This window comes from Cupressus sempervirens, chromosome 5 (assembly GCF_028749045.1).
Source record: "Cupressus sempervirens isolate cs-2001-9-10 chromosome 5, ASM2874904v1, whole genome shotgun sequence".
Taxonomy (NCBI): Eukaryota; Viridiplantae; Streptophyta; class Pinopsida; order Cupressales; family Cupressaceae; genus Cupressus; species Cupressus sempervirens.
The window spans coordinates 687,264,956-687,286,867 of NC_143122.1; the positions used below are offsets into that span (position 1 = coordinate 687,264,956).

The 21,912-nt window shown below is 32.7% G+C and overlaps 1 pseudogene; it reads left to right on the plus strand.

The window, feature by feature from the left end:
- Positions 1-18,589: 18,589 nt before the first annotated feature.
- The window catches only part of LOC149557814 (putative anthocyanidin reductase), a 30,169-nt pseudogene continuing 26,846 nt past the window's right edge, over positions 18,590-21,912 (plus strand).

The following is a 21,912-nucleotide window of genomic DNA, read 5'->3' on the forward strand; positions in this document are numbered from 1 at the left end:
CAAGAAGAGGCAAGGGTTTGATCTAAAAAACATGCAAAATTGTATTTAGATGAAGAAAAGTATTATTCAACGGATTCTCAGAGTTACAAAGAGATCAATCCTTATAAAGGAGATTGAAACTCAAAAAGGGTAACCTAAAGCCTAAAAAAGCTAGTTTGCACATTATAATTAATATTAAATATTAATTATATGTAGCTACGAGATAGCTTAAGAAAACTAGAGTAATAGGAAACTTAATTAATTAAATCAAAGTGATTTAATTAATAAGTGTAAACAAATAATTACTCTAACAGTTGGGAATTATGATCATATATATTTATATATTTTTGGAAAATTATATAAGACAAATTTATCTTCAATTTTTTTTCAATCTTTTTTCCTTGTCAAACTTCATTTGAACTTCATAGTTGTCGAACTCGAAATTGAACCTTGTGACTTAGCCATTAAATATGAGAACATTAGGAAATCTACACTCTATACCATTATGCCCCACATTTGGTGAGCAACCCTCTCATGCTACTCATTCTTTCTATTACTGTCTATATTGTTAGATGGTCAATCCTGCATATATAAACTATGTATAGATCAAATAGATACCAACATTGAAATAACAATGTCATCAAAATATGTTCAAATTATGAATGTGATCCAAATATGTTTAAATTGGGTGTATGATCAATAATTCAATGTTACATATGTAGCATAAGATAGAAGATAGAAAAACAATATCCATGAACTGATGAGAAAGAACAATATTCATGATCTGAATAGTGGTGTGAAAACACACTGTTAAATATGAAAACACTAGGAAATCCATGCTCTATACCTTTATACCCCACATTCAATGAGTAACCCTCTCATGTTGCTCAATCTTCCCATTATTGTATGTATTGTTAGATGGTCAATCCTGCATATACGAACTAAACATGCTTGAAAAAGTAAAACCTGATTATTTTTTAATGAAATACACCAAGGAGTAGCATCAAAAATATTGACCATTTACAAACATGCACAGTAAAAAATCATCAGATAGCTCATTTTTTATCAACATGTGTGGTCTTGCAATATCATCAAATAAGGAGCAATAAAAACAATACAAAAGAAAGACACTTTGTCAATACCATTGACAATCTTGTTAGGAAGCACATACATAGGAAACCAAATTGTGGAAAAAAGACAAGAAAAAAATAATCCAAGAAAATTAGGAATATACATATAACATGGACAAAATCATGAGATGTACAATCATCTACCAGAAATCCTCAATACTTTTGATAATCTTGTTAATAAGAACATACATAGGAAATCAAATAGGGACAAAAAGACAAGAAATAAGAACATGTGCAAGAAAATTAGGACTATAGATATAACATAGGACAAAATCATGAACTATAGAATCATCTACCAAATCACATTTCTATCAGAATATGCTCTCAAGTTCTACAATTGAGCATTCATCATTTTCCACTCCTCATGTATGCCACGTATGTATGGTTTAGTTATAGCTCTAATTAAAAATGCAATGAACAACTATACCAAATGTTTACAAGATCATAAACTACGTATAGATCAGGTAAGTATACATCAAGTATGCTTAGCAAAACAGTAAAAATGTGCCTAGTAATGAGTTCCACTATAGTGTTGTGAGAGATCAATGCAATACCATTAAACAAAGCCAACTAACCATCTAGAATTACTTCACATGCCAATCGTTTGAATGCTAATGAAATGAACAACTAAACTACATATTGACCAATGCTAATCATGCCAATGAAATGGACAACTAAACTATGCATAGATCAAGTATGTATACATATGTACATACATGTGTGTACATACGTATGCACATACATACATACGCACATACGTACATATATGTGTGTACATACATATGCACATACATACATGCATACATATGCACATACATACATGCATACATGTATATGTACATATATATATCAATGCAATACCACTAAATAGAGCTAGTTCAAAAATTGGAATTACTTTAGATAAAAATCACGCCAATGCCACTAAAATGAATGACTAAATTATGCATTGACCAATACTAATCATGCCAATGAAATGAACAACTAAACTATGTATTGACCAATGCCAACCTTGCCAATGAAATGAACAACTAAACTATGCATAGATCATATAACTAGTTCTAGTTTAGTGCTATGAGAGATCAATGTAATACCACTAAACAAAGTCAAGTCATAAACTATGTATGGATCAACTATGTATAGATCAATGGAAATCATGGCTTTTATCTATACATAGTCAATATGTGCTTAATAATAAGTTCTAGTATGTACTCATGTGATTACCTCTAATTACTTGTATATATCATAGTGCTAATCATAAAATTGAATTACTTTAGATACCAATCATACCAATCATACCAAAGGCAACTCATAAAATAGAATTACTTCATATGCCAATCATACCAATGCCAATGAAATAGTCAAAATGTATTCAGTAATAAGTTCCAATATAGTGTTGTGGGAGATCAATACAATACCATTAAATAAAGCCAAGTGGTAAACTATGTATTGTTCAAATCTGTATAAATCAATGGCAATCATGGCTTTTATCTATACATATAGTTGACCTATACGTAGTTTATCATGGTTCTATTTCTATCTATTATTTGCTTAGCAAAATAGCCAATATATTTTGTAACTATTTGTTTTGAATCTGTTTAGAAAAATAGTCAATATATGTTGTAACAGTTTGTTTAGAATCTATTTAGAAAAATAGTCAATATGTGCTCACTAATGAGTTATAGTATAGTAATGTGAGAGATCAATGCAATACCATTAATCAAAGCAAATTGTGCCAATGAAATGAAAAACTAAACTATGGATATATCAAGTATGTATAGATCTATACAAAATCATTCAGCATACTTATGAGGTCATAAACTATGTAGAGATCAATGCAATACCATTAAATAGAGCCAACTTGCAAACTATGTATGAATGTCCATCCTATATTTATGTAGGATACATGGCAGATCAATGACAATCATGGATTTTATCTATACATAGTTGACCTATACATAGTTTATCGTGGTTCTATTTCTATCTTCTATTTGCTTTGAAAAATAGTCAATATATGTTGTAACTATTTGTTTTGAATCTATTTAGCAAAAAAATCAATATATGCTCTAATAGTTTGTTTAGAATTTGTTTAGCAAAATAGTCAATATGTTCTCAATAATGAGTTACAGTATAGTGTTGTGAAAGGTCAATGCAATACCATTAATTAAAGAGAATCATGCCAATGAAATGAGCAACTAAACTATGGATATATCAAGTATGTATAGATCCGTGCAAAACCATTCAACATAGGAAACTCATAAACTAGAATTACTTTAGATGCCAATCATACCAATGCCAATGAAATGAACAACTAAAATTTGTATTCATCAATTTCAATCATGCCATGACAATGAAATGAACAGCTAAACTATGTATTGATCAATGCCAAACATGCCAATGAAATGAACAACTAAACTATGGATATATCAAGTATGGATAGATCCATGCAAAACCATTAAACATAGGAAACTCATCAACTAGAATTACTTCATATGCCAATCATGTCAATGTCAATGCCATGAACAACTAAACTATGTAACAATTTCTTGCCAGTAATTAGTTTCATTTTAGTGGTGTGAGAGACCAATGCAATACCATTAAATAAAGCCAAGTGGTAAACTATGTATTGATCAAATATGTATAGATCAATGGAAATCATGTATTTTATCTATACATTATTGAACTATACATAGTTTATCATGCTTATATTTCTATTTGTTATCTTCTTAGCAAAAATGTCAATATATGATATAACAGTTTGAACAACTAAACTATGGATCTATCAAGTATGTATAGATCCATGCAAAACCATTCAACTTAGGAAACTCATAAAATGTAATTACTTTAGATGGAAATCATACCAATGCCAATGAAATAAACAACTAAACTATGTAATAGTTTCTTGCCAGTCTACTTAGAAAAATAGTGAAAATGTGCTCAGCAATGAGTTCTAGTATAGTGTTGTGAGAGATCCAATGGCAATAAAATGGACAGCTAAATTATGTATTGATCATTTCCACTCATGCCAATAAAATGAACAATAAAACTATGTAGTGATCAATGCCAATCATGTCAATGAAATGAACAACTAAACTATGTATTGATCAATGCCAAACATTGAATAGAGGCAACTCATAAACTGATCCATGCAAAATAATTAAACAGAGGAAACTCATAAACTGGAATTACTTTAGATGCCAATCATACCAATGCCAATGAAATAGTCAAAATGTGCTGAGTAATGAGTTCCAATATAGTGGAGTGAGATCAATATAGTTCCATTTTAGTGTTATCAAAGATCAATGCAAAACCATTGAACAAAGCAATCATGCAGCATATGCCATTGCAATCCAGTCAGTAGCTAAAATAGCTAAATTGTACCAAATGACATTGCATTCCAATCCACTCTCTCTGCCTCATCCATGATCAAGAACCCTTTGGCTCTTTCACGTTGAAGCACGAAGGTATCATGTTCTTTTAGGAAAACTGCTCGACTCAATTCAGGGACAATTTTGAGAGTGGTATATGTGGCACTCAAAACATTATCCTCTTCAGATTTATCCACTTTTACAATCTAAGGCTTACTAAGGCCATCTTTCAGTTCCTTCATAGTTTCACATATTACATCCAATGATGCAGCCAGAGTTGTCTTCTTCCTCTTTCCCCTCCTTGATGAAGATGATGGAGGAGTCCCTCTACCACTTGCACTCAACTGATTAGAATGATATAACTACATACACACTTGCACTTGACTAACATAGTGTGATGGTGTAGTCATGACATTCTTGAATGTAGATTTATTTGATTTTTCTTAAGAATATTCTTAAGTTCATTAATGTTCCTCTTGTAGAAATGATGTTCTTCATGTCCATTCTTCTTGCAATATGTACACGCAGGATTTTCCTTTTTAGATGATTTTGTATTTGAGGAAGAAGATTCAAATTCTCTCTGCGACTTGTTATGTTTATTCTTTTGTTTCTATTTAGGATTACCTACTTCTTTTTGTACCTTGGGCTCAGTAGAAATTAATGCTTGTGACATGGATGCCTTGATGATACCCATTTGAATTAGCTTTACTTCCTCTTGGATTAGAATATTTGAAAATGCATCAAAAGTAGGATCAACATATGCAACTCCCATAGAAATCAAATTGGTATGAAAGGTAGAAACAAATACAAAATACTCAGGACCAAGCTTAGATAACACATTGAGAATAAATTGTATATCTTCCTTAAAATTATCTTGTAGTCCTTTAGCTATGTTCTTAATTGTTTAGTCTTGGAGATGTAATCTTGGATGTTGTTAAAACTTTTTGGATCAAGATTCATCAAATCATTTATCAATTCGATAACCCTAATCTTGTCAAGTTGACCAAACAAAGTTTCCAGAGTGTCCCAAGCCTCTTAGGTGTCTTGAATGATTCCAAATGAAATTGAAAATCAAAAGAGACTAATGCACAAATGTATCCAAGAGATTTCTCATGACTGATCTGCCATGCTTGAAGAGCATAAACATCAGTAGGTGCAGTAATAGTTTCATTTACATATCATGTGTAACCTTTTTCCCTTAGATGATTCCTTACTTCCATGATTCATAATTATATGGAGTTAGGAATTCAATTTGTTATTTTCTGATTTGTACTACAACCAAGAACTAATGAAACCAACATAACACATCATCACCCTCCCAAATTTACTAGATTAGAAGTTTCCCCCCAAGATGCAATGATTTGGCACTTTATAATTTAGTGCATGTACAATTTCCACTTGCCAAAATGGACCAAAGTGGACTTCTAATTTTGATAATTACAACTTCAAATATGAAGCAATAAGAGACTTATACAATTAGGACACTAGATCACTCAAGGATCTAATAGAGTACAAGTGTTGAATTAGGCCAATTTTGACCAAATTCTCAAAGTACTATGTTTACCTATAATATCTCAGAAATAATACCAAAGATGAGAAGTAGACAAAATCATGCACTTTAAACAAAATAGCACCTAAAAAAGTATATGTATGAGATCAAACGATGCCTCGGAAGTTCCAAAATTCAAGATTGTACAAAGACTATCATAAAGAGCTGTAAGAAGTACCCATAATAGGTGGGCCCACAAGAAGATGGACATTGTTAGAGGTGGGACACACAAGAAGATGGACATTGTTAAAGGTGGGCCCCACTTAATATGAGCTAGCCGAAGGTGGGCCTTACTTTATATGGGCCCTACTAGAGGTGGGCCTCGCTAGATGTGGACCCCACTGTTGGAAATATTCAAGACTATGCTAGGTTACTAAGAGGGGAGGGGTGAATCAGTAACCATTAAAAATTTATTAATTTCAGCACTTTATAGCAATATACAATTATCATGCATGAGAAACTAAAAACATAAAACATTTATAACACTTCAACACAATAATTTGGTGACCCAGAAACCTTTCAAATAGAAAGTAAAACTAGGGTGGGGATGATACCCACAAAACTTCAATACTATAGCATAAAGTTGGCTGGTTAACGCTTACGTTGATCACTTTTGATGATTTTCCTTGTTAGGAGCAATTTGGACTGCTAGGTCCACCTTGATAGGGGTTTTACAAACACACAATGAAGTATGCACTTAATAAAGAGATTAGAGAAAATACTATTAAGTCTACCTTGTTAAAGGATTTAGACTGGTTCACCTGTTAGGATGAAACAATAGATCTCTGACTTGCAATTGAATTTTTGATAGAGATTCCTTCAAGTACTGATCACCTTTATGTGATGGATATGTCTCTGCTGCTCCTTTATTGATATGGCCTTACAATACACTCTTTATCTACTACTAGTTCACATTCGTATTCTTACTTCCATTCTTCACAAATTAGACAATTTATGCCACACTTTGATATGATACAATACATTACATATATACCAATCCAATTGACATAATTGCAAAGTCGGCCATCATACAAGTTAACACCAATATTACAAAGTCAGCCCATATGTAGATACTCGGGTTCTAAAGACTAGCTTGGTGAAGTTCTGATACTCAACATCCACTGCCATTACTTGGCATCATCATGCACTTGATAGAAGTAGAATCTCAGTCCATACTAATCATCTCAAAGTAGTTTTGAACTCGGTCTGCATTGGTGACTCGGTAGATACTATGTAACTCAACATAAACTAGATTACTTGTTTACCATGACTACACTTAGTAAACACTAATAATCACATAGCTTGGTTAACACTAACTTTGCTTCACATGAATTACTAGCTTTGTAGAAACTGCAATGCTCAGATTGAAATGCTAGACTTCACGCTAACTGAATTCACTTGGTAACCACTGAAATACTCGATAGGAAATGTAGCACTCGGTGGCTACTAAATTATATGGAAAACACTATAGACTGTTCAATGAGCTCGGTAGCCATATGAAATTTGAATAAGTGTTTTCAGTAATAAAAAACTTGACTGATATGTCAACAATCTCCCCCTTTGGCATTAGTGACAAAAACACTTATTACCCAAAACTTATATACACCTCAATGTGATACTAGCTTGGTATGATATATTGTTTTCAAAAAATTTCTTTGAACGTATATATAGTATACTATATCTACAAATTCTCCTTTTTTATATACATTCTCTCCCTTTGCATGATTCTCCCCCATATAATATACATAGTGTTTCTTTATACATAGCATACTAAGTGTCTCTCCCCCTTTTTGACAATAATGCCAAAGATTTATTCAAAACTTATTTACATAGAGACACCAAAATGAGATAGGAAATTAGAATGTACCTTAAGAATAAGTGTCAAGGTTTTATCCTAATTTTCTTGTAGAATTTTGCATGCATTTAGTGCAATTTGTACTTTTGTAGAGATCTCTATCATGTGATCTGCAATAGAGAAGTTGTTGTCATCGATCAAGGTTTTTGAATAAACAATATGTTTTTGCATTGAATCCATGATAGGAAGTATTATATTCTAAATATCTATCAATGTTGACTAGATCCTTGCTTCCTCTCTTAACAATTCTACCTACATTTTTGACATAAATATGATCTTCATATGATGTGTAGAGCTTGAACTAGGGTCAAGTTGTAACTGCTAAGCACTGGCTTTTAGATCATCATAAATCTTTGTTAGTTTTCTCTTTATCTCCTTTGTGAACTTGGTAACATCACATAATTTTCCAAAAATTGATGTCACATTTGTGCAAGAGATTTCAAGATTGGTCAAAATTGAGGAAAGCTCCACTTGATTGATAGCAATTTGTTGTGCAATGTGCTCCAACACTTTATTGTCAAATTTCTTTTCATCTTTCTCAATCAATTTGTCTTGACCATTAGTGTCCTCATTGAACTTTTGTATTGCTTCTTCTAATTGCAATAAAATATGTTGGGAAGTATCAACCTCAATTCTTATAGCCTACGATTAAATATTCTTGGCATCATCTATAATTTTATACTCACTATCTCTTTCTTCTCTTAATTTTTGTTGCTTTGCCTTTTTTTGAAGAATTTCACTAAATTCATGCATTTGATATGTAAAGAGATTATGAATATCCCTTTTGGGAATTTCTATCTCCTCATCTAAATCTATGTCATCCTCTGTCTTCTTTCCTTTTCCAAAGAGTTTTATGCTCGGTTGAACCTTAGGTTCAACTGACCTTGAACTTAATGCTTTTGTGTTCGGAATGGAAACTATAGTAGATATACTTGGACTTAGAATAAAAACTGATATAGTACTGACTAATGGAGTACTTATAGAAATGCTTGATGAATCCAAAATTAATGAAGTTAAAACTGAAGTATCCAAAACTAAAGTAGACAAAATTGGAGAGCTTACCACAAATGTACTCATAACTAAAGTGGTCAGAATTGTAGAAGTTACTATATCCATGACTGATGATACCAACTCAGTGGATGAAGTGAAGATCACTTCTGTCATTGATACATTGAGCTACGTGGGAGCGAAGAGTGATTGGACATTTGAATTATATGTTGTTGTCACAATCAGGCTTGTTGAAGTTGTTTCTGAGCTTGATGTGGCTGCTGGTTTAGCTAGAGAGTGAGGAAGCGAGGTGATGACTATCATAGCTATCTTAACTAGATCAATTTTCTCAACATCTTTCTTATCTTCCTTAGTAGCTTCTTGCTCCTTGAATTCCTTAGAGTCAATTGTAACAAACTGAGTTGATTCTTCATCCTTTTTATCATCATCTTCATCATCCTTAATTTCAACTGGATATTCACTAGGATTATGAAGATGATAGAAATTTCTTCAAGTATTTGTGGCATTCCTCACAACATATTCAATATCTTTCATCAAAATCAAAAAAGTATTGAATTTGAGAGTCATCTTATGTTCATTTTCACTTAATGACTTATTTACCTCAGCATCTGTCATGCTCGATAGTAGCTACTTCAAGGTTTGAGAAAATATGTCTTTGACAATTTTCTTGGTATTCTCCCATCTTACCTTGATTTTCTCTGGTAAAGCACCAGGAATTTGTGAGGCTAGCTGGTTAGAAGAATACTTCCTTTGACCCATTTTTTCCATGACCAAATCTTCAATCTACTTTTGCTCTTCCTTAGTTATGGTCTCACACTTAAAAGCCTTGAAGTTGGTTATACCAACTCCTTCTCTCAATTCTTTGAGTCTATCTTAGAAGGTGCGTGGAGGTTGGCTGAATATAATACCACCACCTTCTTTGTCAGCCTTTTTCCTTGACCTTCTTGTAAAAACTGCAGAAGATGGCTTGGGTGGCTTGCTGATGATCACCTTGCCTTTCTTCTTCAAGGGTTCTTCTTCCTTTTTAGACTCATCCTCATCCTCTACTTCATCTATGTCTTCTCCTTTACCCTCACTTAACATAAGAGGTGTGCTAAATTTTAGCTTTGTTATCCTCCTCTTACCTTTGTTAAGTGCTTGTGGGAGCTTTATCTCCAGCTCTATTCTTGCCTTTTCCTCATCATATGTTTCAAAGTATGGTGCCTTTGAATCAACAAGTTCATTAACTAGGGCTTCAATAATGTCCTTTGTTTCATCAATGTTTACCTTATACGGAACAGGTTTTACTACCTAAATGTAGACTCTGTCAATGTCTACCATGAAGCATACATCATCTTTTTAGTCTTCAACTAGCTTCTTTGGAATTATGAACCTATTGTTCATTTTCTCTTTGAATGCATCGAAGTAGTTTTTTATGATGGTGGAAAAGTGTTCACCCATTTCTGCAATATATTCATTAATTTGATACAATACTAGCACATCTTTTCTCCACACTACCATGCCTTTTAATGGGAAAAACTTTTGAATGAAGAAGAATAGACAAGTCATTAGCGAACCAAATTTGCATGAGTTATTCTTTGATGTATGAATACTTTCCATATTCTTGTTGAATTGTTTCAACAATAGGTCTGCAAGGTCATAAGACAAGTTATTCTTAACTACCTTATATGCAAGGTCCACAGCTTCACAAAACACACTGTTCAGTCAGCTTGAACTGTATATCTTATGAGCAACGACATGAATTCTAAATTTCAATTTTACATCTATAACACTACTGATTTTCATGCCTCTACCATCCCACTCAACTAGGGTTCTCTTTTCCAATTTTTCCCTACCAAGGAATTTTTTAGTCTTGGCCCTGGTAAGCATGGGAAGGCCAGTAATTCGATGAATCATTTTCTTGGTTAATAGAATTGGCTACTACAACCACAGCTGCCCATTATGCACCCGACTAAGAATGAACCTAATCCATTTAATTTGAAATCCTCGAGGCATATGAGGGATGTGTGTTAGTCCTTTTTCCTACAAATTTCAATGTTCAAGTTTAAGAGTTCCATCAACACACAATTGACCTAGGGTTTCATCCATCTCCAGAGTACCTATTTCTTGAATTGCACATTTAAAATGAGTATAAATGTCATTAACAAGAAGTACCTTAGGATGAATTTGGGATTGAGCACCATTTGGATCCAAAGATTCTGCAATTGCGAGCATGAGTTTGAAATCTGGCATCCTTGAACCAACATGTTAGAACCTTTCTTTACCTTCTTGCTACTAGATGCCATATTTAGTTGGTGAAAGATTTAAAAATAACTTATGCATGAAAGTTGCTTGATCGCACTGTAATTTGCTTCCTCGCAATGGCTCTGAAATTTCACAATAAGAAATGAATTTGATTTCATGCTTTTGAAATTTACTTCTTAATGCTTGGTACAAACATAAATCATGCATGACAGGCTATCATCCACTATTTTGTACTATTTACTCAGTGAAAGCTTCATGACTTGGTAGCCAAAGTGTGTCTTATTACTCTCGACTTTTCTCTATAGAATCCATGACTCGACCATACTCGATAAAGAAAATAACTTGGTGATAAGTGATGTCGATCTTCCTTAGTGATCCCTTAGTATCTTAAATAGTGATTTGGATCTTTGTCATTTTTCAATTGGAACTATTTCAATGTGATCTTGATAATGTAGTTCCAGTTTTTCTTTAGAAACTTAGTTGGAAGTGGAGGAGTCACCCAATTCTTGAGTGACTTAACCATCATTGCTTGAAGTAGCATCCTTGGTAGACTTTGGAATCCATTGCTGCCTTATCTATTTTTGAATGTTATCTACTTTTGCCTTCTTTTCATCTTCAATTATACCTCTATTCATGCAATTATTGGCTAGATGACCAAGTTCGATACAAGTGAAACATCTTATGGTGGTATCTTTTTTTCTCATGCGATGTTTAACAAAATTCATGTCAATGTGTCCAAATTCTCCATAGTAATGACATCTACACCAAGTGTTGTAGTCCCAACCGAATATTGCTTTCACAATTTTCTTTGCTGGATTGAATGACTTAGTTCTACATTCTAATGCTTTGTGACCCTATTTCTTGCATTTGTGATACTTTCCCTCAAATTTTGGTTTCTCTTTGCATTCATTAGCCCTATGACCATGCTAACTGCAATTGTAGTATTTTTCATTGAATTTATCTTTTCCATTACTCCAACATTTGTTTGATGTATGAGTTGTCTTACCACAGTGATTGCAAGTAGGTTTTTTATTCTTTTGAACACCTTGTTTGGAGGATTCACCTTCTTCTTTGTATACAATTCCTACTTTAACCTTTTTCCTATAGAGATTATGTTCATTCAGCTGATTCAATTGATCTATGTCTATTTGGGATTTCATTATTTTTTCATTGAGTTGTTTTTCAAAATTCAAATCATTCCTCAATCTTTCATTGATTTGTCTTTTAGATTTTAGACCATTCCTTATCCTTTCATTTTCAAATCTCAAGCTCATGATTTCTTCATTTGTATTGGAGAGTTGATCAATAAGGTCTACTTGCTGAAGGGATTGATTTTGAATTTCATTATTCCTTCCATCCATTTCTTCTTTTATCTTGTTTCTCTATTCCAAGATTTCACATAATCTTATTGATTGAATTTCTTGTTCTCTTTTCAATTTCCTTACCTCTTCTTGTAGGGAATCATTCTTTTCTAGGATTTTTTTGATTGCATCATTTGCTTCATCTAGACTGCTTGAAGGAAAATAATCTTCAATTCTTTCTTCAATATACTGATGATCATTCATCTAATTTGCAAGTTCTTTCCTTCTTTTTAGAGATTGGGAAAGATGCTCCTTTGCTTTCTTGAGTTGAGCAATGGCCATTTCTAAATCTAACTTTTCATTGTCAATGGTTTTATCTAGTCTAAATATCTCCATTATCCTTTGATCTTTTCTCATGCTGTCCAACTTTCTCCTAAGAACCACAAAGCTTTGATACCAATTTTTGGAAATATTCAAGACTATGCTAGGTTATTGAGAGGGGAGGGGTGAATCAGTAACCTTTAAAACTTTATTAATTTCAGCACTTATAGCAATATACCAATTATCATTTATTGATCTAATTGCATGCATGAGAAACTAAATACATAAAACATTCATAACACTTGAACACAATAATTTGGTGACCCAAAAACCTTCCAAATAGAAAGTAAAACTGGGGTGGAGATGATACCCACAAAACTTCAATACTACAGCATCAAGTTGGCCGGTTAAGGCTTACATTGATCACTTCTAATGATCTTCCCTATTAGGAGCAATTTGGACTGCTAGTTCCACCTTGTTAGAGGTTTTACAAACATACAATGAAGTATGCAGTCGATAAAGAGATTTGAGAAAAGACTGGTAAGTCTACCTTGTTAAAGGATTTAGACTAGTTCACTTGTTAGGATGGAACAATAGATCTCTGACTTGCAATAGAATTGCTAGTAGAGATTCCTAGAAGTACTGATCACCTTTATGTGATGGATATGTCTCTATTGCTCCTTTATTGATATGGCCTTACAATATACTCTTTATCTGTTGATGGTTCACATTCTTACTTCCATTCTTCATAAATTACACAGTATGTCACACTTGGATATGATATAATACATTACATATATACCGCTCTAATTTACATAATTACAAAGTCAACCATCATACAAGTTAGCACCAATATTACAAAGTCGGCTCATATGTAGATACTCGAGTTCTAAAGATTGACTTGGTGAAGTTCTGATACTCAATGTCCACTATCATTACTCAGCATTGTCATGCACTTGATAGAAGTAGAAGCTCAGTCCATGCTGATCATCTCAAAGTAGTCTTAAACTCGGTCTGCACTGGTGACTCAATAGATACTGTGTAACTTGGCATAAACTAGATTACTTGTTTACCATGATTGCACTTGGTAAACACTAATCATCATATAGCTCAATAACACTAACTTTTCTTCTCATGAACTGCTAGCTCGATAGAAACTGCGATGCTTGAGTTGGACTGATAGACTTTATGCTAATTGAATTCACTTGGTAACCACTAAAATGCTTAGTAGAAATTGTAGTGCTTAGTGGCTACTGAATTACATGGAAAACACTATAGACTGTTCAATGAGCTCGGTAGCCATACAAAATCTAAATAAGTGTTGTCACTAATAACAAACTTGAATAATATGTCAACACCCACTTGGTGTGGTCCCTGCTTGGTGTGGATCCTGCTTAATGTAGGCCCTGTTAGAAGTTGGACATGTTGGAGGTGGACCCCTTTTGGTATGGAACTTGGTTGATGTAGGATGTTGTAGGTTGGTGGGCCCCATGGGTAGGTGGGCCCCACAAGAAGGTGGGTTCCACTGATAAAAAAAAGTGCTATTTGCACATTGTCCTCAAGATCTAAATCTTTCAAAGTGTTGCAATCATTAGATCAAGAAAAACAATATATGTGCAAAAGATATTATTGGGACTTCATAAATCCTTTCTGATTCTCTAGTTCATATATAAATGCAAAAGAAGAGCATACAAGATTTTCCAAAACCATTAAAAATAATCTAACTTTTCAATAATTGCTCTGATACCATGTTAAATTATAAAAATAAATATAAATCCAGAATCTATTGAGAGGGTTAGATTAAACAACAAGAAATGAAATTGACATAATAACGATATGAGACCAAATTCTTATGCAAATGCTTAGATACATAATAGCATCAATATTTCCTAACATGTTGTATGATATATTTGGTATATATTTGAGATATGAAATACAAAGAGCTGGCATGTTTATATAGGCATGACCTGGATAGAAACTTGAACAAGATTGAGATAAGTATCTCAACTTGGAGGAAGAAGAATCCTCATGGACTCAACCACATACCATCCACCTACAATCTAGAAGGGTGGTGTCCAAATTGGAATCAACCACATGTGACATTTTAGGAGTAGTTGATGTCAAAGGGATGACTCAACAATATCATCCTAATAATAATATCCAAAATATCTAATTCCTCCTAATTTATGAGCTTGCCTAAGTAAACTTAATAAAAGAGTAAAATGGGAAAGAACCATTTACTCTAACAACATTGATTTCCCCTATTGGGACCATAATCTAATGTTGAGGAATGACAAAGAATCTAGTTGCTAGTTCTATATATTAATGAATGTTCTATAAAATCAAGAAAGAAAAAAACCCAAAATCAAAAAGCTTAATACAATTTGCTAAATTCCAAAATTGGTTTCAAATACATAAACTAATCCCAAATCACTTATTTCGATAAAATCTTCATTCCAAATCTAAAATCAAGATCACTTCCTCAAATATAAACTCCTTATTCTAATAACACTTCCTTAAATAAATTCTTAATTCTATCGTAATTCAAACAAGCTAATTTAAATGTGTGTGACAATTTATCACTTCCATTTAGATCTGTGCTACAACAACTCTATGATTCTTTTCAATCAAACACAATTTTTTATCCCCCAATAAATTTCCCAATAGAGCACAATCCAAAACATACCATTCAATTGGTTTGTTCAAATTTTAAAAACTCTCCACCAATTATGAAATATAGATCAATAATTCAATTGAAAAAAGACACAACTAAATCATCCCATCTAAAAAATGGAATACAAAACCTTATAGATATATAAATCCAAGTATTCATTCATCCATCCCTTCCATGTATAAAAATTAATGATGATGTAGCAGTTCATTCTTGGCAAGAGGAATAAACTTGAGAGGGGAGTAGTGAGGGGAGAAGCCACTCTAAAAATAGGACAAGTGGGGTTCCTACAAAGCCACTTATTAATGCAAGCAACATATAAGATGTGGAAAAAATTAGGAAAAACCGTCACCACCTCCTCATACACGTAATCCACAAGAGAAATGCAATAGCAATCCTTCTCACCCCTAAAAACCCTCTTTTGGGAATACACCATTTTGGGGTAACTATCCAAGGTTGCCTGATTGAGTCCCTGTTCAATTCCAATTTTCCCTCTTTCCATCTCCGCAATTGCTTCACCTGAATCCCCACCACGAATACTGCCCCTGCTCAGCTTGAGACTTATACAAAAAAAGAAGACGATCAGATGGAATATGGGCTTGAATGGATTCATCAAAGGGCACAAGCTGGGAAATCTTTGAGCTGGGTGAGTACAAATTGAGATTATTATAATGGGTTTACAGCTTCTTCTTTCTCCTACTAGGGCTATGCTCTAATTTTTAGAGCACAATTACAATCTTAAAACCAAGAAAACAATCTATGGAAGAGAAAAATGGGCTTAAGAACTAGGATTTTTGAAACTATACTAAAATTTCCACTTTGTTAAGGGTTTAGACCCCTAATTCAATTAAGCATCAAAATGATTTTAAAATTTGTTCTTAGTAATTTTAATTTACCTCAATTCCAGTGAAGAGCTTAGAGCTCACAACTTTGTAGATGGACCATTGAAAACTGAGAAAAATAGATGGGATAATAACAATTTGCAAATTAGAAGTAGGAATGAAATCTTTCTTCCCACTTCAACCTCCTCAAAATGCATGTGTAAATGCATGTTTCCTTTTATATGTCTAAACTTTTAGTTTCAAACAATTAAGAAAGTTACAATTTTAATTTAAGGTATTTCAAATAAAAAGTTAAATATTTAAGACAACATATTAATCTTAAATAAATGTCTAAAAATGCCATGTTGTGTAGTAGTGGATTGAGGGTATTCTTTTTCGATTACTTCCTTTTCAGAATAGTTTTCAACAACAGCCACCAAGGTGTGCAGGTGTTTCATGGAAGATTTAGTTTTGAATACATTCTTCTTCTTCTTTGAACCCATTGTACTAATAAGCTTCTTCATTTCCAATATCTTCTTGGTGAGTCTCTAAACTAGGGCAAGAAAATTGGTCAGACTGGTATTGAAAATCTATGTAGAGGAAATTCACATAGTTTGAAAGACAGAGATAACCCTAGTGCTTGAAATTGATTTAGCATTGATTTTAGATATCATGTGGCAAGTCTTGGTAGTGCTAAGCATTTATTTGGGCCTGCTAGATTCCTTACCTATAGATATCATGCCTCTATTTTTTTAATTGGGTTTTCCTTGTATAACACTCAAATAGAGTGAAGGATCTGATTGGGTGCCTCACATTATGAAAGAGCATTGGGAAGCTGGTGAACTTGAACCAACAATGGGTCTGAAAATGTTATCAAATAAGAAAAAGTCAAAATAGGAATAACAATAATCTATTTCAATAACAAGTATTTTTGGGAATGGTCCAATGCTCATTTTTAGGCCAAAATGGGAATACACATTCTTATTCCCAATTGTAATTTTGTGTATCAAATCGAGGATACAAAATAAATTCTAATTTTCAATTCCTATTCCAGTTGTACTCCAGCAACCAAATGAGCCCTTAGAGTGGTGACATCACTTATGGTATAGGCTAGTTAGTGAAAGTAAAACAAGGAAGATTCCTTATAAAACTATTTTAAAGAAGAAAAGGAATAGTCAATGAATTATGGACATTACTTTTAAGAGCATGGTACAAGCATACTTACCTAGCATTTATTTTCAATGGATACCACACCAAGTTGCCTAGAAATTATATGAAGTGGTCATTGTACAACTTAAACTTAATAATGATAATGAAAATCACTCAAATAGCATTTGATATATAATAAAATTTGAGAGAGTTTTCACTTAGGTGGAGATACATTTTAATGAATTCTCCACTCTAAATTAAACTTTGAGAAGATATTGTTATTGTAATAATTGATTCATGATTAAACATGCACTTATATAAATTCTCAATAATACATCTCATCTATCTACTAATTATACTTAAATAATACTTCAAGAATATATTGTTATTATAATAATTGATTCAAGATTAAACATGCACTTAGATAAATTGTCAATAATGTATTTCATCTATCTACTAATTATACTTAAATAATACGAATGAAAGATAAATCAACAATGAGATTATTGGAATTCCATAACATCCATTGACAAACTAGCCATAGAGGCAATGGGATCTAATATATACTTTATTAAGAGCTAAAGTCAACAATATTATTTAAAACTAATATCACACAAATTAAAAATTGAAAACAACAATATTATCATCAATAATTACATAACTTAAAAATCATTTAATTGGAATCTAACAACGATATTTTATCTACCAACAATAAACAATATTCTATAGACTAGGTGTTATCATTTCAATTATTTTTTATATTGTACACTGTGAAGAACAATAAGATTTGTATAAAAAAGTGACAAGATTCCATGATGCTATTAAAAAAACCAAAAGATATTAAAAAATAAATTATATAGATAACGTTGTATAGTAATAAAACAATATTCTAAGATAAAAACTAAGAACTAGATCTTGAGATGATTGGGTATGTGTGACCCCTCAATTATTAAATTGAAATGAAAGTAATTTCAATTAATAGATGAGTCTCAGTCACCGTATTAATTTACCAGCAAGATAGCGATACTGAAATAAAATATAAAACTGATTATACATCGGAACACTCTCCAACAAGAAACATTCACTATCAAATTTTTATAAAACTCATTCAGCCGCTTGAAGATATATTTTTCTTTATGGACTATCTTCTTGTAAATGGATTTCAATTTTATCGGTATATTTTCGCTTACAATCATGCAAAATTAAATACAGAGATCTAGTTTGATGAAAATTTATGTTGTAAAACGAGTCTGCATCACATTTAAATTTTGAACTATCTTCTTATAATTGTACTTACTATTTTACTATTTTAGATCCGTTTTCCCTCACAATCATCTACCATTAGTTACAGAGACCTAGTTGGAAGAAAACTGAAGTCCCACGCGGCTCTGTCCTGAGAAAAATAATGGCGGATGAGACTGAGAAGACTGTAAAACGAGTATGTGTGAACGCCACTCTTAGAGATCATTGCTGGTTAAAAATCTTCTGGAAAGAGGCTACATTGTGAACGCCACTCTTAGAGATCCAGGTAGCTTTTATCTTTACCCTGAGGCCTCTGCTTTTTTCAGATCTGCCAGATCTTAAACACTTGAACAGTAAATAATGTGCTTTAAAGGTTTTATTTAAAATATCGTGTCCAACGCTTAAACAGAGCTGTTATCTGTAAATTTCAGTAAATTTTTAGCAATAAATTAAAGATCCAGGTACTTATCAACCTTACCCTGAATCCTCTGACTTTTTTATGGATCTGAAAGATCCTGAATCGTTAGCAGTAAGTAAATTGTTTTAAAGATTGTATTTGAAGAAAATATATGTTTAATATTTAAATAGAGAGAGATTTTGATTTTTAAAATTTTAGACGGATTCTCACTAAAAATTGCCAGAGACGAGAGAGAGAAGCTTTGATTCTGCAGTGTAGGGTTGTGATGGAGTTTTTCATGTAGCCGGTCCTATGGGTGTTCAATCCATTCCTGTAAGTAATGTATTTTGAAAATTTAGGTAAATATCTCAGAAATTTGGCAAATTTAGATCTTAAATGAGATTCATTTATAAATTTTGTTAAATAAAACGAAAGCATTTATTATGTTCCAATAAGATAATTATGTATTATTATTTTTATGTAAATAATTTGTAAACTTGTTCATAACCGTTAAATCATTCAAGATATTTTACTCATAAATAATGTTGAAATTTACAATAAGCTCTTTGATTACGAAACCTTTTGCTATTTAAGTTGAGTAGTTTTCATTCTGTTACAAATAAAAATTACTGTTGTAAGACTGATCCAGGAATATTACATTGTGCCTGCTGTAAATAGTGTAGTTCATGTGATGAGAGCATGCACAAGAGCTAAAACTATTAAGTGAGTGGTTTTCACTTCATCTGCCGCTGCTATTTGTCTATTAAATGACAAGGGGGAATTAGCTCATTCTTGCATTGATGAGTCATGTTGGAGCCCTCTGGATTTCCTTAAATCTCAAGCAAATAGATGGCTTGGTAAATGACTGCAAAGACATTAGCAGAACACGAAGCCCTTAACTATGGTGCCAAATACAATCTTGAGGTCATAACAGTGCAACCAGCATATGTTATTGGGCCTTGGTTTACAAACACACATGATTTGACATCTTGTTGCTAAGCAGATTTGTCACAGTGAAATTATTACTGAAATTGATCTTATTTGTCTTGTGAACAGTGACAACCGTACCAACAGTTAGGGAGATTGCAACCAATCAATACTAGATTACAACCTTCCTCTGTGTTTGAAAGGGGCAGCTCCCTCATATGATGGGTGTATTTGATTTTTCAACATAAATGACATAAAACTTGAAAGATTGAGAGAAAGTTATTGATGACGAATGCACCGCATGATTTCACAGCGTTCTTGGACTAACTTAAACTAATAATAACAACAATCAAGATCTATGCAGCACAATGTTGATCCAAAGATTCATAAACATTTGCATAATATCATGAAAATGCTTACTGTAAAGAGAATCAACATTTTTAACAATTTAGATTTTGAAAGAAGAGAATTCAAATTGCACGTTCCTTTATTTTCTTGCACCAAGAACCTAAGAGGAATTTTCGATTACAAAGACAAAATTTGTACACACTTTCCAAATATTATCTTATCACCAAAATTCTAACATAAGTGTTCTCATATTCTAAAGTCCAAAAAGCCCCTTTACAAAGCTAAGATGATTCCTTATATAGACATGGAGGTTAAGAGCTACTCCTTCATGGTTAATAACTACTTCCCAAACATGTGATTTAGGAGAGGTTAATTAACTTCTACAAAATTAACCTATATGACCTAAAACTTGGACCTTAGACATGTCCATCAAATAGTGACTATATGTTCATCATGTCTCCAATTTGTGTCTATATCTAGACTAAATGTGCTTTCCTCACGTGATAACATATGTTGAGAGGCCAGTCCATGCATAGACACACATACCAATACCACTGAACTCTAATATTTCCATCTTTCACCATGTAATTCTTCTTTTATGTCCTTTGCGTACTCAAAGAGTCTACGGTGGTAGTCACTATAGGCTAGGAGAGAATATTTGTGCATCATGATACATTTCCCCCCAACATATAATTGATTTGAAACTTCTATATAATGGCTTCCATGCTAGTTGACTCTATTCTTAGTTGAGGCATTCAGTCAAACACTCGAAACATAAACTATCCTTCCATTTTGACGCAGAAGGAAGGAGGGCTTGATATGATATTTAATCAAATGATACTTATGTTCCCCAATGATTACTACACTCAAAAATACTTATTTGGCCTTGAATATTACCTCTGCATTCTATTGACCCCACAACTTGGTCAATGCAATATGTCAATCTATTCATGCACATAGTCTTGGCTCCCATATAGGTAAATTGAGAAGTATGCATGGTAGAGCATAAAACTCATTTCACAAATACTCTGCCGAAAACTTATTCCCTTAAATGTATTTGTAATGAACATATAGTTTGGTCTCTGATTCTATGATTTTGCATTACTTCAAGATTTATATATCAAGAATCATATATTAACTATTATAAAACTATGTAACTATAGGCAACTTTCTCTCTCTCTGCAAGACTTTGAACCCCTTGGTAACTATTTTGAAGAATCCATGTGTGTGTTATAATTATATAATTATATAAAGAAAATAAAGCTCCAGGTCATTCTTGTTGATATTAGCTTTAAACCACCTTTCCTCATGTGGAATATCTCGGTTATTGTAGAATTATGTGTTGCAGGCTGAGATGGTGTGTATGGGAATCCTTGTCGCGGATGGTATAGTTAATCCTTGATTTACATATCTAACCATTTGATGAATTCAAATCTCAATTCCTAGGATTCTTAGTGGTATTGTGCAATTTCCTCCAACTTAATCAAGACTGTGGCACATATTGGAATGCTCTGCATTATAATGACCCTAAACTTGTCAAGTATTCCATCAAACAATTTACATGCTATGTCCATGCTCACCGCCTCTCTATTGAGGCATTACATC